Source organism: Schistocerca nitens, chromosome 3, assembly GCF_023898315.1.
Source record: "Schistocerca nitens isolate TAMUIC-IGC-003100 chromosome 3, iqSchNite1.1, whole genome shotgun sequence".
Taxonomy (NCBI): Eukaryota; Metazoa; Arthropoda; class Insecta; order Orthoptera; family Acrididae; genus Schistocerca; species Schistocerca nitens.
This window is the reverse complement of record NC_064616.1, coordinates 651,086,021-651,104,063: the sequence shown is the minus strand read 5'-3', so window position 1 is coordinate 651,104,063 and position 18,043 is coordinate 651,086,021.

The window sequence follows — 18,043 nt, the reverse complement described above, 5'->3', positions numbered from 1 at the left end:
GTGTTCCAGCTGCGCAGACGTTAACTGTGCATACTGCATAAAGAGAGTTGCTGAAAGCTACGACAGAAATGTACACGAGTACAAAGAAGAGGCATATAAAAATAGGCCCTGCAATTACTTAGTGATGTGATGCGGAGCTAGAACTTTGCAGTCGTGTTCGAGACTCATATCTAATCCCGTTTCCTTAAATCAATGCAGACTAAAACTAGTATCATGAAATGTATAGCACTGAGTGTGTTGCATGCATTCATATACGAAGGAACAGGTGCCTCAAGAACTACCACCATTATGAAATACGTGAAATGTATTCGCAGTTGCGAATATGGACAACCATCAGCTGTATAATGGAATGACGACAATGCAAATTTGTGCTGGGCCGGCAGGCGAACCCAGATTTCCCGCTTACCGCGAACGATCGCGTTACCATATGCTAACCGAGCACACTTCACGGACAGAGCCAAACTTCCGTATGTGATCAACCACGTGTCTACAGCCTGCTCTCTTACATCCATTATGTATATTCCCCGCGCAGGGGAATTACAGCTGTAGAGCACTTCCCGCGAAAGGCAAAGGTCCCGAGTTCGAGTCTCGGTCCGGCACACAGTTTTAATCTGCCAGGAAGTTTCATATCAGCGCACACTCCGCTGTAGAGTGAAAATTTCATTCTAGAAACAACCCCCAGGCTGTGGCTAAGCCATGTCTCCGCAATATCGTTTCTTCCAGGAGTGCTAGTTCTGCAAAGTTCGCAGGAGAAAATGGTTCAAATGGCTCTGAGCACTATGGGACTTAACTTCTGAGGTCATCAGTCCCCTAGAACATAGAACTACTTAAACCTAACTAACGTAAGGACATCACACACATCCATGCCCGAGGCAGGATTCGAACCTGCGACCATAGTGGTCGCGCGGTTCCAGACTGTAGCGCCACCCCGGCCGGCTTCGCAGGAGAGCTTCTGTGAAGTTTGGAAGGTAGGAGACGAGGTACTGGCGGAATTAAAGCTGTGAGGACGGAGCGTGAGTCGTTCTTGGGTAGCGCAGTTGGTAGAGCACTTGCCTGCGAAAGGCAAAGATCCCGAGCTCGAGTCTCGGTCCGGCACACATGTGCCAGGAAGTTTCACAGCTGTAACTGTTACATTGCCTGTTCCTTTGGACAACCACGCATCGTTGAAGGAACAATGCATCGCACTTCTGAACAACACAGGTACTGCAAGATCATTTAAGACTAGTATCGTTTTGCTGGATAACAGAAGCTGGTTTTCAGTCTCTAACGGCGTCACACCGAGTGAGGTTGCACAGTGGATTCGTGTTCAAGAGTATGGTGGTGCAAATCAGCGACCGGACACTCAGAATTAGGCTCTCAGTGGTTTCTTTAAGTAGCTTAGTGGCGATACCGTGACGTCCCTTCTATAAAGGGCCCAGCCGATTTACTTTCCCAAGTCGAACTCGTGCGCTCTCTCTGGTGACCCAGATCTACATCTACATCTACATCTATACTCAGCAAGCTATTTTAAAGTGTTTGGAGGAGGATACTTCGTGTACCACTGTCACCTTCCTCCTTTCTGTTCCAGTCCCGAATGGTTCACGGGACGAACGATCGTAGGTGAGCCTGTGTGTGAGCTCTAAGTTTACCTTCAAGCTCTTTTCTGGAGATATGCAGAGGAGGATGCAATATATTGGTTGATTCTTCTAGAAACGTATGCTCTCGGAAATTTAACACTAAACCACAACTCTCTTGCTGTGTCCGCCATTGGTGATGGCTGAGCATCTCTGTGAAGCCTTCGCGCTTACTAAATGAACCTGTAACGAAACGTGCAGCTCTTCTTCGGATCCTCTCATTTTCTCTAACATTCCTCGTCGTCGACGAGATGTTAAGCCCTAATAGCGCCGCTGACAAGAAGAAAAGATGGTTCATATGGCTCTGAGCACTATGGGACTTAACATCTGAGGTCATCAGTCCCCTAGAACTTAGAACTACTTAAACTAACTAACCTAAGGACATCACACACAGTAGCGCCTAGAACCGCACGGCAACTCCGGCCGGCCGCTGACAAGACTAAAACATATTTTCGTTATTATTAAACGAGAGACACAATTTAAAAGCGTTGCAATTTTTTATTGTTTCGAAACAACGTATAAGAGAAAATTTCTTGGTCCCAGGACTGGTTTTCATATTCATTTCCCACACAACATTTCGTCAACTGTCTCGTAACCGTCTTCACGTACTGCGAAATCAGATGTTAATTTTTGCCAAGATCTCGCAGATTAATTTTAAAACTTGAGTCATAGTCATGGAAATGTGTGCTTCAAATACGTAATTCTTGTGACAATACACTAGTAGGGTAATTTAGTCGACATTAACAAATTTTGCATCAAAACGTTTCAGCAGTATGACATGACCGCTCAGATACGATTATGACGGCACATCAATACAAATAATAAGAGCAGAAGCTAACCGACAGGAACTCAATAGGAGTAATTTTACTGGAAGTAATGACTAGCTGCTAGTTATAAAAAAGCTGTGCCTAATATCGAAACTTATTCAAACTCGGCATTATACACTCCTGGAAATGGAAAAAAGAACACATTGACACCGGTGTGTCAGACCCACCATACTTGCTCCGGACACTGCGAGAGGGCTGTACAAGCAATGATCACACGCACGGCACAGCGGACACACCAGGAACCGCGGTGTTGGCCGTCGAATGGCGCTAGCTGCGCAGCATTTGTGCACCGCCGCCGTCAGTGTCAGCCAGTTTGCCGTGGCATACGGAGCTCCATCGCAGTCTTTAACACTGGTAGCATGCCGCGACAGCGTGGACGTGAACCGTATGTGCAGTTGACGGACTTTGAGCGAGGGCGTATAGTGGGCATGCGGGAGGCCGGGTGGACGTACCGCCGAATTGCTCAACACGTGGGGCGTGAGGTCTCCACAGTACATCGATGTTGTCGCCAGTGGTCGGGGGAAGGTGCACGTGCCCGTCGACCTGGGACCGGACCGCAGCGACGCACGGATGCACGCCAAGACCGTAGGATCCTACGCAGTGCCGTAGGGGACCGCACCGCCACTTCCCAGCAAATTAGGGACACTGTTGCTCCTGGGGTATCGGCGAGGACCATTCGCAACCGTCTCCATGAAGCTGGGCTACGGTCCCGCACACCGTTAGGCCGTCTTCCGCTCACGCCCCAACATCGTGCAGCCCGCCTCCAGTGGTGTCGCGACAGGCGTGAATGGAGGGACGAATGGAGACGTGTCGTCTTCAGCGATGAGAGTCGCTTCTGCCTTGGTGCCAATGATGGTCGTATGCGTGTTTGGCGCCGTGCAGGTGAGCGCCACAATCAGGACTGCATACGACCGAGGCACACAGGGCCAACACCCGGCATCATGGTGTGGGGAGCGATCTCCTACACTGGCCGTACACCACTGGTGATCGTCGAGGGGACACTGAATAGTGCACGGTACATCCAAACCGTCATCGAACCCATCGTTCTACCATTCCTAGACCGGCAAGGGAACTTGCTGTTCCAACAGGACAATGCACGTCCGCATGTATCCCGTGCCACCCAACGTGCTCTAGAAGGTGTAAGTCAACTACCCTGGCCAGCAAGATCTCCGGATCTGTCCCCCATTGAGCATGTTTGGGACTGGATGAAGCGTCGTCTCACGCGGTCTGCACGTCCAGCACGAACGCTGGTCCAACTGAGGCGCCAGGTGGAAATGGCATGGCAAGCCGTTCCACAGGACTACATCCAGCATCTCTACGATCGTCTCCATGGGAGAATAGCAGCCTGCATTGCTGCGAAAGGTGGATATACACTGTACTAGTGCCGACATTGTGCATGCTCTGTTGCCTGTGTCTATGTGCCTGTGGTTCTGTCAGTGTGATCATGTGATGTATCTGACCCCAGGAATGTGTCAATAAAGTTTCCCCTTCCTGGGACAATGAATTCACGGTGTTCTTATTTCAATTTCCAGGAGTGTATAAGAATTTGCTTCCTGGAACAGGACTTCTAAAGCGATTAAACTGTGTTAAATCTACCTTTTTTAGCCTTCACAATATCATTTCTCACAGATTTTCTGGCATAAGATTGGCGACTGAAATAAATGAAACTCTCATTCTTGTTCTTTGGAAATACAAAACTCATGATCATGTAGTTGATGTATTGAAGAACAAATTTTATAATTTCCACTACGAGAACCACGGTAGTGTATCGGAGGAATCCCCGTTAGTAGCCGTCTGTGGACACTGCTTCGAAAGAACGAATGTTGATACACATTCGTATACCCCAGGAGTACTCTCATTTTACCGCCATGATTGTTGCACAGAATGTATTTGTGTGGAGAGCAGGGGGCAATCATCTGAAGTATCACCAGCAGCACATCATTCGATCCTGCATCTTTCTACTCGAAAACACAACAGCTACCCCGCTTATCGATGGAGCGCATAGTGAGAGAATTGGATGTAGTTTGTTTACAAACCCATAAAAAACCAATCGCATCAAAGAAAATTGTTGGATAGCATACGCTAATGCAAATAACTGTGCGAGTTCAAGAGAAACAACAGTAGAATGAAGGGGGAGGCACCGTAGCGATTTCTCTGCACAATGACAGCGAAGTGGGAGACCCTGCGACACAGAGCACCTCTGTTCCTCGGAAGCACCAGCAGTACCTGCCGATACAGTGTCCTTGCTTTTCAATAAAGCCGGCCGAAGTGGCCGTGCGGTTAAAGGCGCTGCAGTCTGGAACCGCAAGACCGCTACGGTCGCAGGTTCGAATCCTGCCTCGGGCATGGATGTTTGTGATGTCCTTAGGTTAGTTAGGTTTAACTAGTTCTAAGTTCTAGGGGACTAATGACCTCAGCAGTTGAGTCCCATAGTGCTCAGAGCCATTTGAACCATTTGAACTGATGATCTCAGAAGTTAAGTCCCATAGTGCTGAGAGCCATTTGAACCTTTTTTTTTTAATAAAGCGTCATACGCATAGCTCAAATTTAGCGGGAAACAATCTCAGCTTTCCCAGTGTCTCTGTTAACGTAAGAGCGGATAGTGAAAAGTTTGACGTCATACAACCTCTGTGAGTATTACGTAAGAGTTGACAGTTTACATCGATTACAGATCCGGAACAATTAAGAAAAAGGACCAACTGCTTATATAAAGGTAAATGTTTACGAAAGGACTGACTACTTACATCAAGGTAAATGCATTTAGTACCAAACTCTCTGCCCTCAAATAGCAGGTCTAAGATCTAGAAACTGACACCTTTAAAACACAGCTCACAAGAAACAACGTAACTAGGCAGTAGAGAAGCTAGAAGATTCTGAAAATATGGGCATGAAGGAATTTTTATCTTTAGGCGAGCCTCATCTTCGGTTTAAAGCTATTCCAATACTCAGAAAGTATGGGTCTTTCAGGGGAAGTAACCAGTACCCCAAACAGAGATCTAAAACAGCGTTTGCTGCTCGCCCAGCCCTTGCCCAACGGCGCTGAATCACAAGCGGCTGCGGCGAGAATACCCGAGCAAACAATTAAAAATACAACGGCATCTCGCCTCGGTCATTCCGTTCACCGTCTGCTATTCGTTGTCGGCTCCCGACACCCGCTGACAGCCAGGAGCCGAGCAGCCTTCTAATTTTAGCGCAAACCTGAAAGGACCGTCCCTGGAATCCGAATACAGTATAATTCCGGAATAGGATAATATGCGGCACTGGTGGGGTACGGAAAGAGATCTACAGAAAATTTCGTGCAACGCGAAAGACAAGAACGCTGACGATAAGTTTCAGAAACACTCCACGAAATATTACAATGAAATTTTTTTGTTAACAACCTCAGTATTGCTTCCTGGCAACGTGTGGCGTTCATGAAGACTGCCTGCGGAGGGAGCTACAGAAATTTCGCGTCCTTCCGAGCTGGCATCTAAGGCTTCCTCGAGATTTACATATGCCAGTCGAACCTGCTGTCTTATCAGGAATCGATGTAAACTGTCAACTCGCTCGTAATACTCACGAAGATTGAATAACTTAAAAATTTTCGCCATCTGCTATTACTACTTTGACAGCAATAGTTAAATCACGCTTTCGAAGTGCTAGGCATCGCGGATCACAACTCGTGCTCTCGTGCCAAGACAGTTTATCTTGAAAATCGAGGCACCAAAAATCTCATCAGCCGTCCAGAATAGTGGGAACTCTGCATTAATGGAACAGCTAGGGTCCAATGGCCCTCAGGGACGCGTACGATGGAATATTGCAGAGAATGTGTAGACGCGCGCGCGCAACTGCAGTTGCGGTCGTTTCGAGTAGGCACATATTTCAGATCTCCGTACAGAACTATGGAAAGTGTCTACAGCATGCGTAAATTTAAGAACAGGGCCACACTTACAGGAAATCAGCAAGTGAAGCGCGTTGACGAAAGAAAACGACGCGTAACAAATCCGAAGAGGCGCCGGGGTTGTGAGGAGGGGAAGACGCGCTCACCTGGTGCGTCCGCGCGCGGCGCCCGCTGCACCACGACTGAGCGCCGCCGACCAGGCAGCGCCGCGCGCGTCCGCCACGCGCACTAGCTGCCCCGGGGGTGGGGGGCGCCGGCCTGCGCTATTGAACACAGCCAGGTGACGCTGCCGTCGCCTCCGCCGCAGCCCGCTTTCTCCGCAAACAATTGCATTTGCGCACTTTATCCACAGAAGGAAGGAAGCAGGCAGCACGCAATCCTACTTCGCTTCCTGATTGTCTCTGGGTCCTGGAACGCCTCGTCCGAAGCCACGCCAACGCAGCGTGGTATTCCTGCGGACGCTGCTGAGAGCGAACGAGGTCATCCTCGTGCCCCGAGTTTAATGCCGGTAGTGAGGTCATAAGCTCAGTTGGGTGGTGAAGAGCCAAACATTCGGGATGGCCTTACGGGTGGAACTATCCTGATTATTTAATCCTGTGATCGATGCTTTTTTTGATCGTGTTTGCGTCCTAATATGTAACTATGGAAATACGATACTACCTTGATCAGACACGTTTCGGTGAAGTTTGATCATGGTCATTGGGTTCATTTATTTTCTGTCAAATGATAAGTAAAGAAATGTTGCTTGATAAAACATAAAATTTTGTGATTATAGTTTTTACGTTTATAAAAGTGCTGACAAAAATATATATACCTTAATATCGTATACTGATTTTCTTTGTAACTGTGTGACATATGCTGTAAAGCTGACACTTTCCTCTAGTTTGTCATCTGCAACTGACCAGGGTTTCCCAAAATTATGTTATTTATATTTACCAAAATGTTTGGCCAAAAACGAAACTATTGCTTTTTCCGCTTTGACAATGATAGATTATTGTACTGTAGTTATATTATATTCCCTGCCAACACTGATTTGTTGTTTCATTCTTTATCTATCGTTTGTTAGTTGTTTGCTCAAGGTAGAACTGAACTTCCGTAATTATACACCCTGATCATAATGATTTTGAAAAATTGTGACACCCTAAATTATGGTACATGTTATGGCTGTAAAATTCGGAAGCGAAGTCGACTCCCATGTATTGAGAGTAATCTGTGCAACAATCGCTACATCAAGGAGGTTTGATTCCTGAGTTCCTGACACTCTTCTAAGTAACTTCACATGCCTTACTGCAGATAGACAATCCCGCGTTACTACGCGGTAAACAGATTTTAAAACTGAAATTTCTGAGATTTGATTTAAAGTGGAAAATCGGGCTATGCACCACCAGATGGTGGTTCCGCGTTTATTGATGTCCGCAGTACGTACGACCCAGGAAAAAAAAAGAAAGTCAGCGCTTTGTGCCGAGTTCAGCGAAAAGCCGATGCATAAGACATTAAAACCACCACTAAATTCTATTAATCGTGTGGGACAGGGTCAGACTGGTGTAGGCAGTATGACAGCATCATTGTTAGAAGATGAATGACCGAATCATCCAATGTATGGCTTGCAAGAAATATTCCACAAGATACAAGAAATGTCTGGTGCAGATATCTCAGGGATTTACTGCGTAATATGCAATGAGAAACAATGACGAAACACAATGAATTTCAGTGATTAACGTCCACTAACAATTTGCCATCGACTGCTCTGTTTCAGCCGCGCCTCTCTGAGAAAACATCATATGATTTAAAAAAAACATAGAGAAATTAAGAGATTTAAAATATAATTGAAAGGTGGAACAATTTTTAATATGTTAAGAAAACTTATATAAGATTATCATAGGACTCTCTAAAAGAGTGCAGCAGAACGGCTGCGGTATCTCACCAAAATAACACACGAAAGACGACTGTAACAAGGTTATTCCAAACATCAGAAGAACAAAAATAGCAGAACAACGAAATTATTACATTTATCTTGAATACATGAGGTTTTAACGATCGATACCTCAATATAAGAGAGTAAATTCAGGGGAAGTGCACAGGTGCATCGTTTCCATAGTTATTGTATGAGCAATTCATAGGTGCAAATGCTGGTAGAAAAAAAGTAATAGCACAACAACGCCTAGCTACATGTGCCGGGGAATATACAAGCCCACTTCCAAGAATGTAGGGTACCTTTGCTTCCTGAACTGTAATGATGTCCTTTATTTGATTTAATTGTTAAATTCAGCTGCACGCTTGGAGTTAACTGGGCAATAAATCATTGAACACCACTAAGAATTTATCCATTTATTATCGGGTTTATTGCACGAGAGTGAATAGTCTAAAAATTGAATATTAATTGCAGATAACATCAGTCTATGCTGCTCACCTCAGAAGGGAGTATTCCACATTTAATATACGGGGATCTGTGAGATCCCAGGACGGATGAGTCATGAATGACAGCAAATATTAAAGCACAGTAAGCTCGAAATGTGCGCGTAAACCATACACAGCCATGCTCATCAGTAACTTCCGAGCATCTGTTGCTAATACTCAACACTGCCAAACCACAAACTATTGTCAGTAAGGGCGTAATGAGCGAGAAACAGGAGAAGCCTCCCCCCCCCCTCTTCCAGTCGGTCAAGGAAAAACCTTCAAGAAACGGAAATACCATCCAGTCCTGCCACGCAGGCGTATCACTTTGAAGAAAGCCAGAAATCCAGAAAATGTACAAGATATTGACTACTCAAAGTTGCGAAATCGCAAATATGTTTCGTGATTTATCGGGAGAGTGAGTTCCGCACCCCCTCCCCCAAAAAATCCCTCCAAATCCGGCCCACCCCCTTGACAACAACCATGCCCCCCCCCCCCTTACGCTACCCCTCCACCCTGTCACAATTTCAAAAATTAGTAACCATAGCCAGCCAGATGACAAAACAAAAGAAGAAATAAATAATTTTAAAAAATTATCAGACGTGACATATGAATACGCAGACCCCTCACTACTGCGTATGTTCTGTAACAGCGCAGCGACGCGATTTCCGATATTCAAATGCAACCTGTTGTTTTATTCGGCTCTAATGTGACGGGTTGAATCACCAATACGAGCTGGCCTGTAATGGTGAAATACTACTACTAACAACTGTTTTAATCATTGGTAACTCCTAATCCCCCATATTGTTACGTCGTTTTATATTCAAATTAACAAAAATATTTTTTACATCTAACCATAAAAATGTTGATTATTGGTAAACTCTACGAGAGAGATTGTGGAGAAGAGTGGCGGACACCTAAACTGTTTGCTCAACGTACACTACAACCTATAACTTATAAACTGCGCCCACAGGACCCGACCGGCCCATGGGTACCGACCGACCGCCGTGTCATCCTCTGCCAATGGTAGCATTGGATGCGCTATGGAGGGGCGTGAGGTGGCCGCACCGCTCTCCCGGCTGCACGCAGTTTCCATGACCTGCACCCGCTACTGTTTGATACAGTCAGTGACATTTATATCTGTGGCTGGCTTAGATGATGTCTAAGATGACTTCCTGTAAACTCTTTTGCTTTATATGTTCTGCGACAGGTAAATAAAGTGTTGTGTTAGATTTCAGACTGTAGCCTTCTAATGTCATTCACAACATAAAGTTGGTGCTGAAACTAGGGAAGATTTCTACGACTGCGGCGGTGACACCAAGACTTTTTGACCGCACCACACGAGGGGCTAACTGCAGTGATTCGTCACGCCAAGCAACAAACTCTTCCAACGACAACCGCCCGTATACACAGCTAAGTTTAACTGAATTACCACGCCACTCATTTCTTAGTGCCATTTGTAAATCCAGTTGATGCCATTACTGTGCACTGTAGTGCTATTTCCCCCAGGATGCTCACAGCTCATTCGAGAGTTGGTGCGTGACGCACGCTGTGCCCTGAGCTGTTGCGGTCCTGCATCACCTTCACCGTGCCCCTCCCTCGCTGTCCTCGCTCCTTCCCCTCTGCCCCCTCCTTCTCCTCTCTCTGTCTTTCCTTACATCGACCCGGCTGACCCCAGGTTTCTAACTATCTCGTACAGTTTTTTTCCTCTTCTCTTCTTTTTTCTTCACCTTTCCATTTCGGCGTTTTTCGACCTCCTTTGGAGTTTGACCTCCACTTCTAAATTTTCTTTCCGTAGTGAGACCCACATGGGGAGGAACACTTTACTTAGCGTGTTTGGATTGTGGTCTTACTGCCTCTTTCATCTTTTCCTCGACGCCATTGTCCTCTAATGCTATACAGTCAGTACGACAGCCAGTTGATATGGTGGGGTCATTATGTACTGTTAGGGCACAGAATAATAAGGTATATAAATTAGAAAATTTTATTAAAACTCATTCACATTGCCACAGGAAAAAATCAAGTCATGGCAGAGACAGAGGTGGGAGCAGGAAGCGAATCAGTATGTCACGAGTGGGTCAGGTCATTGACATATTATACCATCTGTCGAGTGAGGATACGCATTCAGCGGAAAGGAGACTGTGACAGAAATCCAAAGAAAGTGAGACCAGTATATTCGTTAGCTAGTAAGACATACTGCAAGAAACTATTTCTTTCACGAGCGCACATAGTGAAAAACTGGCACAGCACTTAATAGCCTGTTAAGTGAATATAGCACAATAAGGAAGACATATGTGGTCGTTACGAACAGAGCCTTAGGTCACAGCCTCACGCCAGCTACCTTTAAATACCCCAGCTCTCCAGCCCACATCATAAGTTGATCATTGAGATCTATACAGTAATAGTATTCGATTCCATGATTACGATAATGTAGTGAATCTATGTCCTACATTATTATGGTCCAGCACAGTCTATGAACTAGAAAAAGATGTACTCGAGGTGATAGCCTGCACCTGATGAACTCCGTGCTGCTTCCATCTACCATCTGATGGAGGTTCAAATGGCTCTAAGCATTAACTTCTGAGGTCATCAGTCCCCCAGAACTTAGATCTGCTTAAACCTAACTAACCTAAGGACACCACGCACATCCATGCCCGAGGCAGGATTCGAACCTGCGACCGTAGCGGTCGCGCGGTTCCAGACTGTAGGGCCTAGATCCGCTCGGCCACCCCGGCCGGCTCTGATGGAGGAACTGACTGTCTCATGACAACACTATATCACAGGGTGTTGTCAGCACTGAACACCAATGCAGAAGCCAACACCACGGTCTCTTGAGGTCCACATTCCTGTTCAACACTCAAATGCCTCTGGGTGCTAAAACCTACCAGGGGCAGGACTACCATCACCAGGTACATCGCGGACCGGTCATAAAGGGTCATCATAGAATTCAGAGTGAGACTGAGGATACTCCAGCAGTCAGCCTTAGACCTCTTTGCACTGCCCAATGGCCACGCCTGCTCACTGGCAACCTGCAACTGAACCGGGTCGCTAAACCTCGCCTGGGCGCGCAACTGCGGAGCTGACAGGATAGACATCAGCTAGAATGGAACGTGCAGCTGAATGAGCAACAGCCAAGGCTGGTGTGGAAGAACGACGACATGTAAACATTGAAAATAAATGACTGAAGTCTAATAATGTTTTACTAGAGTCGTTGACGCTCCACAATTTCCCAACAGTCATACTGACTTCAGGCAGCGGTTTCTCCAATAGGCCTTCTGTAAATTGGTGCCAGAAGCATGCACACTGATGCAGTCTTCAGAGATTTGGCATTTGGAAGTATTCGACTCTAATGCCTGGAATTTTGAGGCAATGGTCGGCATCTATGACGTTCATTTGTCACAGCAGTAACTGTAATATCGTAAGCACCATAATTGTGCTATGTACAAAGTACATGAGGGGAGCCTTTGCTTTTTGCCACCTGTATGCATTAACTGTCATGACCATCACTCTCTATGCTTTCTGGACTGCTGATTTATCAGAATTCAGAGGAAATTGTAAAGAGACATGTTTGCTACCACTGAGATATACTTTCTGTAATTTAGCGGGTCATAGAGATCCATGCACTAAGTTGCGTACCAGTAACTTAGTCTACTTGCAAAAGGTGTGATCATGCTGCACACGAGTGCAGTGAGGGTCGCTGGGCGATGATCAGCCAAAAGATCATGCCTGAGACAGTCTAGGCGACATTCTGGAATTCTTTACTCCCCACCAGTCTTTGAATATGGTTCAGGGTGTCGCTTTTTATACACTACGCCCATTAAAATTGCTACATCAAGATGAAATGCAGATGATAAACGGGTATTCATTGGACAAATATACTATACTAAAACTGACATGTGATGACATTTTCACGCAATTTGGGTGCATAGATCCTGAGAAATCAGTACCCAGAACAACCACCTCTGCCCGTAATAACGGCCTTGATACGCCTGGGCATTGAGTCAAACAGAGCTTGGATGGCGTGTACAGGTACAGCTGGCCATGCAGCTTCAACACGATACCACAGTTCATCAAGAGCAGTGACTGGCGTATTGTGACGACTAGCTGCTCAGCCACCATTGACTAGACGTTTTCAGTTGGTGAGAGATCTGGAGAATGTGCTGGCGAGGGCAGCAGTCGAACATTTTCTGTATCCAGAGAGGCCCGTAAAGGACCTGCAACACGCGGTCGTGGATTATCCTGCTGAAATGTAGGGTTTTGGAGGGATCGAATGAAGGGTAGAGCCACGGGTCGTAACACATCTGAAATGTAACGCCCACTGTTCAAAGTGACGTCAATGTGAACAAGAGGTGACCGAGACGTGTAACCAATGGCACCCCATACCATCACACCGGGTGAGACACCAGTATGGCGATGACGAATACACGCTTCCAATGTGAGTTCACCGCGATGTCGCCAAACACGGATGTGACCATCATGATGCTGTAAACAGAACCTGGATTCATGCGAAAGAATGACGTTTTGCCATTCGTGCACCCAGGTTCGTCGTTGAGTACACCATTGCAGGCGTTCCTGTCTGTGATGCAGCGTCATGAGTAACCGCAGCCATGGTCTCCGAGCTGATAGTCCATGCTGCTGCAAACGTCGTTGAACTGTTCGTGCAGATGGTTGTTGTCTTGCAAAGGTCCCCATCTGTTAACTCAGGGATCGAGACGTGGATGCACGATCCGTTACAGCCATGCGGATAAGATGCCTGTCATCTCGACTGCTAGTGATACGAGGCCGTTGGGATCCAGCACGGCGTTCCGTATTACCCTCCTGAACCCACCGATTCCATATTCTGCTAACAGTCATTGGATCTCGACCAACGCGAGCAGCAATGTCGCGATACGATAAACCGCAATCGTGATAGGCTACAATCCGATCTTTATCAAAGTCGGAAACGTGGTAGTACGCGTTTCTCCTCCTTACACGATGCATCCTTACACGATGCATCACAACAACGTTTCACCAGGCAACGCCGGTCAACTGCTGTTTGTATATGAGAAATCGGTTGAAAACTTTCCTCAAGTCAGCACGTTGTAGGCGTCGCCACCGGCGCCAACCTTGTGTGAATGCTCTGAAAAGCTAATCATTTGCATATCACAGCATCTTCTTCCTGTCGGTTAAATTTCCCGTCTGTAGCACGTCATCTTCGTGGTGTAGCAATTTTAATGGCCAATAGTGTATGAATCTCTTCCTTGAAACCGATAAGGAACTTTGGAATAACCTGGAATGTTGAGATGTTCATTTTGTTCAGCCTGTTCAGAAGGGTTGTAATGACTATCACATCAACAGTGGCGCCTTTATTCTGGTGTATGAGGGGAATCCTGCTGGAATAGGTAAGGTTATGGTTTATCACTGTGATGTGAAACCATAGATCCTGCCATCCATGAGATGTTTTCGATGTTTACGTTTCAGGCATATGTTTTACCACTGTACAGCAGATCCTCTATGCAGTGAATATGCACACCCACTCCATGAGGGGAGCCTCTGCGCTTTGCCACCTGTATGCATTAACTGTCATGACCATCACTCTCATGCTTGCTGGACTGCCCAGTTTGTAGGAAAACTAGTCAGAAATATGACCTTCCACACCATGTATCTATGACATCTAGCATTGCCTCTGTTATATCCCTTCCCCCTCCTTCCTCCTCCTCATCCTACTACTGCCCCAATCCTCTCCTCCTCTCCCCTTCCTTTGCAGTTCTCAAGACCTCCCCTCCCCCCTCCCCAGGTGCTGCTTCCCTGCACAGCTGGAGAAGTGACCCTCCTCTGCAGCACCTGCCACTGATTGGTCTCCCTCCCAGACTGGAGGTCTGCTGCCACAAGTCAACCATGAGACTCGCAATCCATGCACCCCATGGCGGCCTGCTCTCTCTCAGTTCCAGATCTCACAAAAACCTGCTCTCTTTCTAGACCCTGCCGTTCTCAGTCTATGAAAGAGAAAAGAAGAAACATAGGTCCAGGTGCAAGGCCACTCCGGTTACCACAGAGGTGCTGACTTCCCACTTGCAACCAGAGTTTGACCTCTTTTTTAGGGCTGCCATTCTGTCCTTGTGGATGACGCATGGTGAACTGGTGGTGTGACAGTTTCAGCCCATTTGCCTCCCATTTGGACCTGCATTCAATGCTTATTCAGTGGAATTGTAACAGGTATTACCATCACCTTCAAGAGATGCAATCCCTTGTTTCCTTTTACTGCACAGCTTGTGGTATTCTCCAGGCATCTCATTTCACTGATGCTCACTCACCAACCCTTCGTGGGTTCCATGCTTTCTGTCAGAACTGGATCAGCGTTTTGAGGACTTCCAGTGGCTTTTGCACTTTGATCCATATGGAAGTTGTTAGTACATGGGACGCCTTTGTACCACATTGATACAGTTGCTGGCTGGTCCACTGGGACTCTGCAGTCATGGCTTACAATATCTACTTCCCTCCTGACAGGTCACCTACACCACTTGCCCTAACTGCCCTCCTTTAGCAACTCCACCCACCATTCCTCCTCCGTGGGGATTTTCATACCTGTCACCCCTTGTGGGACAGTGCTCTTTTCGTCTAGTCAGGGCTACTCATAGACGAATTTCTTGTGTACCACAACCTGTGTCATCTTGAGGATGGTTCTTCTATCCATTTAGTGCTGCTTTTGGAACTTTCTGTGCCATTGCTCTTTCGCTCACTTCCCCTCCCCTTCTCCCTTCATTACCTGGTCGCCACACAATGACCTCTGTGAAAGTGACCACTTCCTGTTGGTTCTCTCGTTCCCTTCCTGCCTATCGATACCCAAGTTACCCCACTGAGCTATCCATAAGGCTGACTGGTTTCTAAATACCTCCTAGGTCGAGTGTCCCCCCCCCCTCCTCTTCACCAAGTTGTATTGATGAAGTCGTCCTTGACGTATCTGATACGTTTATTTGCGCCACTGGTATTGCCATCCCACCCTCAGTACGACCCTTCCGGCACTGGCCAGTCCCGTGGTTTAACAAGCTGTTGCCATCACTATCCATGATCACTGTCAAGCCTTCCAATGCTTTAAGTGACACCCATCCTCCACGGACCCAGAACAATGTCATTCCACAGGGTTCCATTTTAAGGATCCTTTTCCTCATCACTATTAATGGACTCACACCTCCATCGAACCGTTTCTTGCCCCTGCTCTATATATGGATAATTTCTATTTCTGTGCTAGTTGCCACTTGATGTCCTCTGTGGAGCAACAGCTCCATAGTGCTGTTCAGCACACTTCTGTGTGGACTCCCTCACACTGTTTTCAATCACCCCCATAAATCGTGGGTGATGAATTTCTGTCTTCATACTATGGTACACCCCGATTCACAGCTCTACCTCAATGTCCAGTGCCAGACCATGGTCCCTCAGCTCCATTTCTTGGGTCTTCTTTTTGAATACAAGCTTACTTGGGTGCATGATATCCACCTTCTGAAGATTGGATATTTCTGTGGTATTTCAGTGTACTTCACTTCAGTGCCCAAACCTCTTGCAGTGTGGATAGTTCAAATCTTCTCCACCTTTATCAGGACTTAATTCTGACTTGTCTGCACTATGGTTCTCAAGTTTTAGTCTCAGCTACTCCTTCCACACAGCTCCTCTTGGACCCAGTCCACCATTATGGAATCCAATTGTCCATTGCTGCCTTTCACACTAGCCCTGTTGATAGTCTTCGGGTTAATGCTGGGATTCCCCCCACCTTTCAGTTCAGTGGCCCCAGTTCATGGTCTCCTATGCCTATCCCTACTCAGCCCTCCTATTCTATTCTCTCCACAGCTTCAGGATATTGCCCACCTGCTGACCACCCATGATTTGGTTTACCAGTCGGGCTCCACCTTGCTTCTCTCCACCGCAATTTCCCTCCTCCCTCTTTATCCTGTTCCCAATGTTTTCCGGAACTCCCCCCCCCCCCTTTTGGTTAGTTCCTTAGCGCTGAATTTGGATGAATCTCTTCTGTAGTCGGAAAACCTCCATCACTCTGATGGTGTGCTGTTCTTTGTTCTGCCCACTCTTACGAGATTTTTGGGATGCTATTGTTCTTTACACCAACGGCTCTCAGTCCACCAATCATGTGAGATAATCCTTCATGCCTTCTTTCAGCACAGAACGCGACCTCTTGCCTGCCACATGTGGGGTGTTTACTGCAGAACTGATGGCCATTCATCAGGCCCTCTGCTTTATGAAATCGTCCTCCTTCACCCAAGTTTTGTTGTGTGTGGACTCAATAAGTAACCTTCAGGCTATCGCCCAGTGTTCTTACCACTACCCCTTGTCCTCTGTCATCCACGACCATCTCATTGATCTTGACCATGCTGCTTGTTTGATGATTTTCTATGGGTTCCCAGCCATGTTGGTATCCCAGGTAATGAGCTTGCCGATCGTACGACTGGGGAGGCAGCCGCCTATCCCCTGTTGTCTGTGACTTCTCCAGGGGCGGATATGCTCCTTCAAATCAAATCCCTTTTCTCTCAATCATGGACCAACTCTTGTGGAGTCACCCCCCTAACTAATAAACTTGGTGCAATTAAGGGAACTCCAACTACACTCCTGGAAATTGAAATAAGAACACCGTGAATTCATTGTCCCAGGAAGGGGAAACTTTATTGACACATTCCTGGGGTCAGATACATCACATGATCACACTGACAGAACCACAGGCACATAGACACAGGCAACAGAGCATGCACAATGTCGGCACTAGTACAGTGTATATCCACCTTTCGCAGCAATGCAGGCTGCTATTCTCCCATGGAGACGATCGTAGAGATGCTGGATGTAGTCCTGTGGAACGGCTTGCCATGCCATTTCCACCTGGCGCCTCAGTTGGACCAGCGTTCGTGCTGGACGTGCAGACCAGTCCCAAACATGCTCAATGGGGGACAGATCCGGAGATCTTGCTGGCCAGGGTAGTTGACTTACACCTACTAGAGCACGTTGGGTGGCACGGGATACATGCGGACGTGCATTGTCCTGTTGGAACAGCAAGTTCCCTTGCCGGTCTAGGAATGGTAGAACGATGGGCTCGATGACGGTTTGGATGTACCGTGCACTATTCAGTGTCCCCTCGACGATCACCAGTGGTGTACGGCCAGTCTAGGAGATCGCTCCCCACACCATGATGCCGGGTGTTGGCCCTGTGTGCCTCGGTCGTATGCAGTCCTGATTGTGGCGCTCACCTGCACGGCGCCAAACACGCATACGACCATCATTGGCACCAAGGCAGAAGCGACTCTCATCGCTGAAGACGACACGTCTCCATTCGTCCCTCCATTCACGCCTGTCGC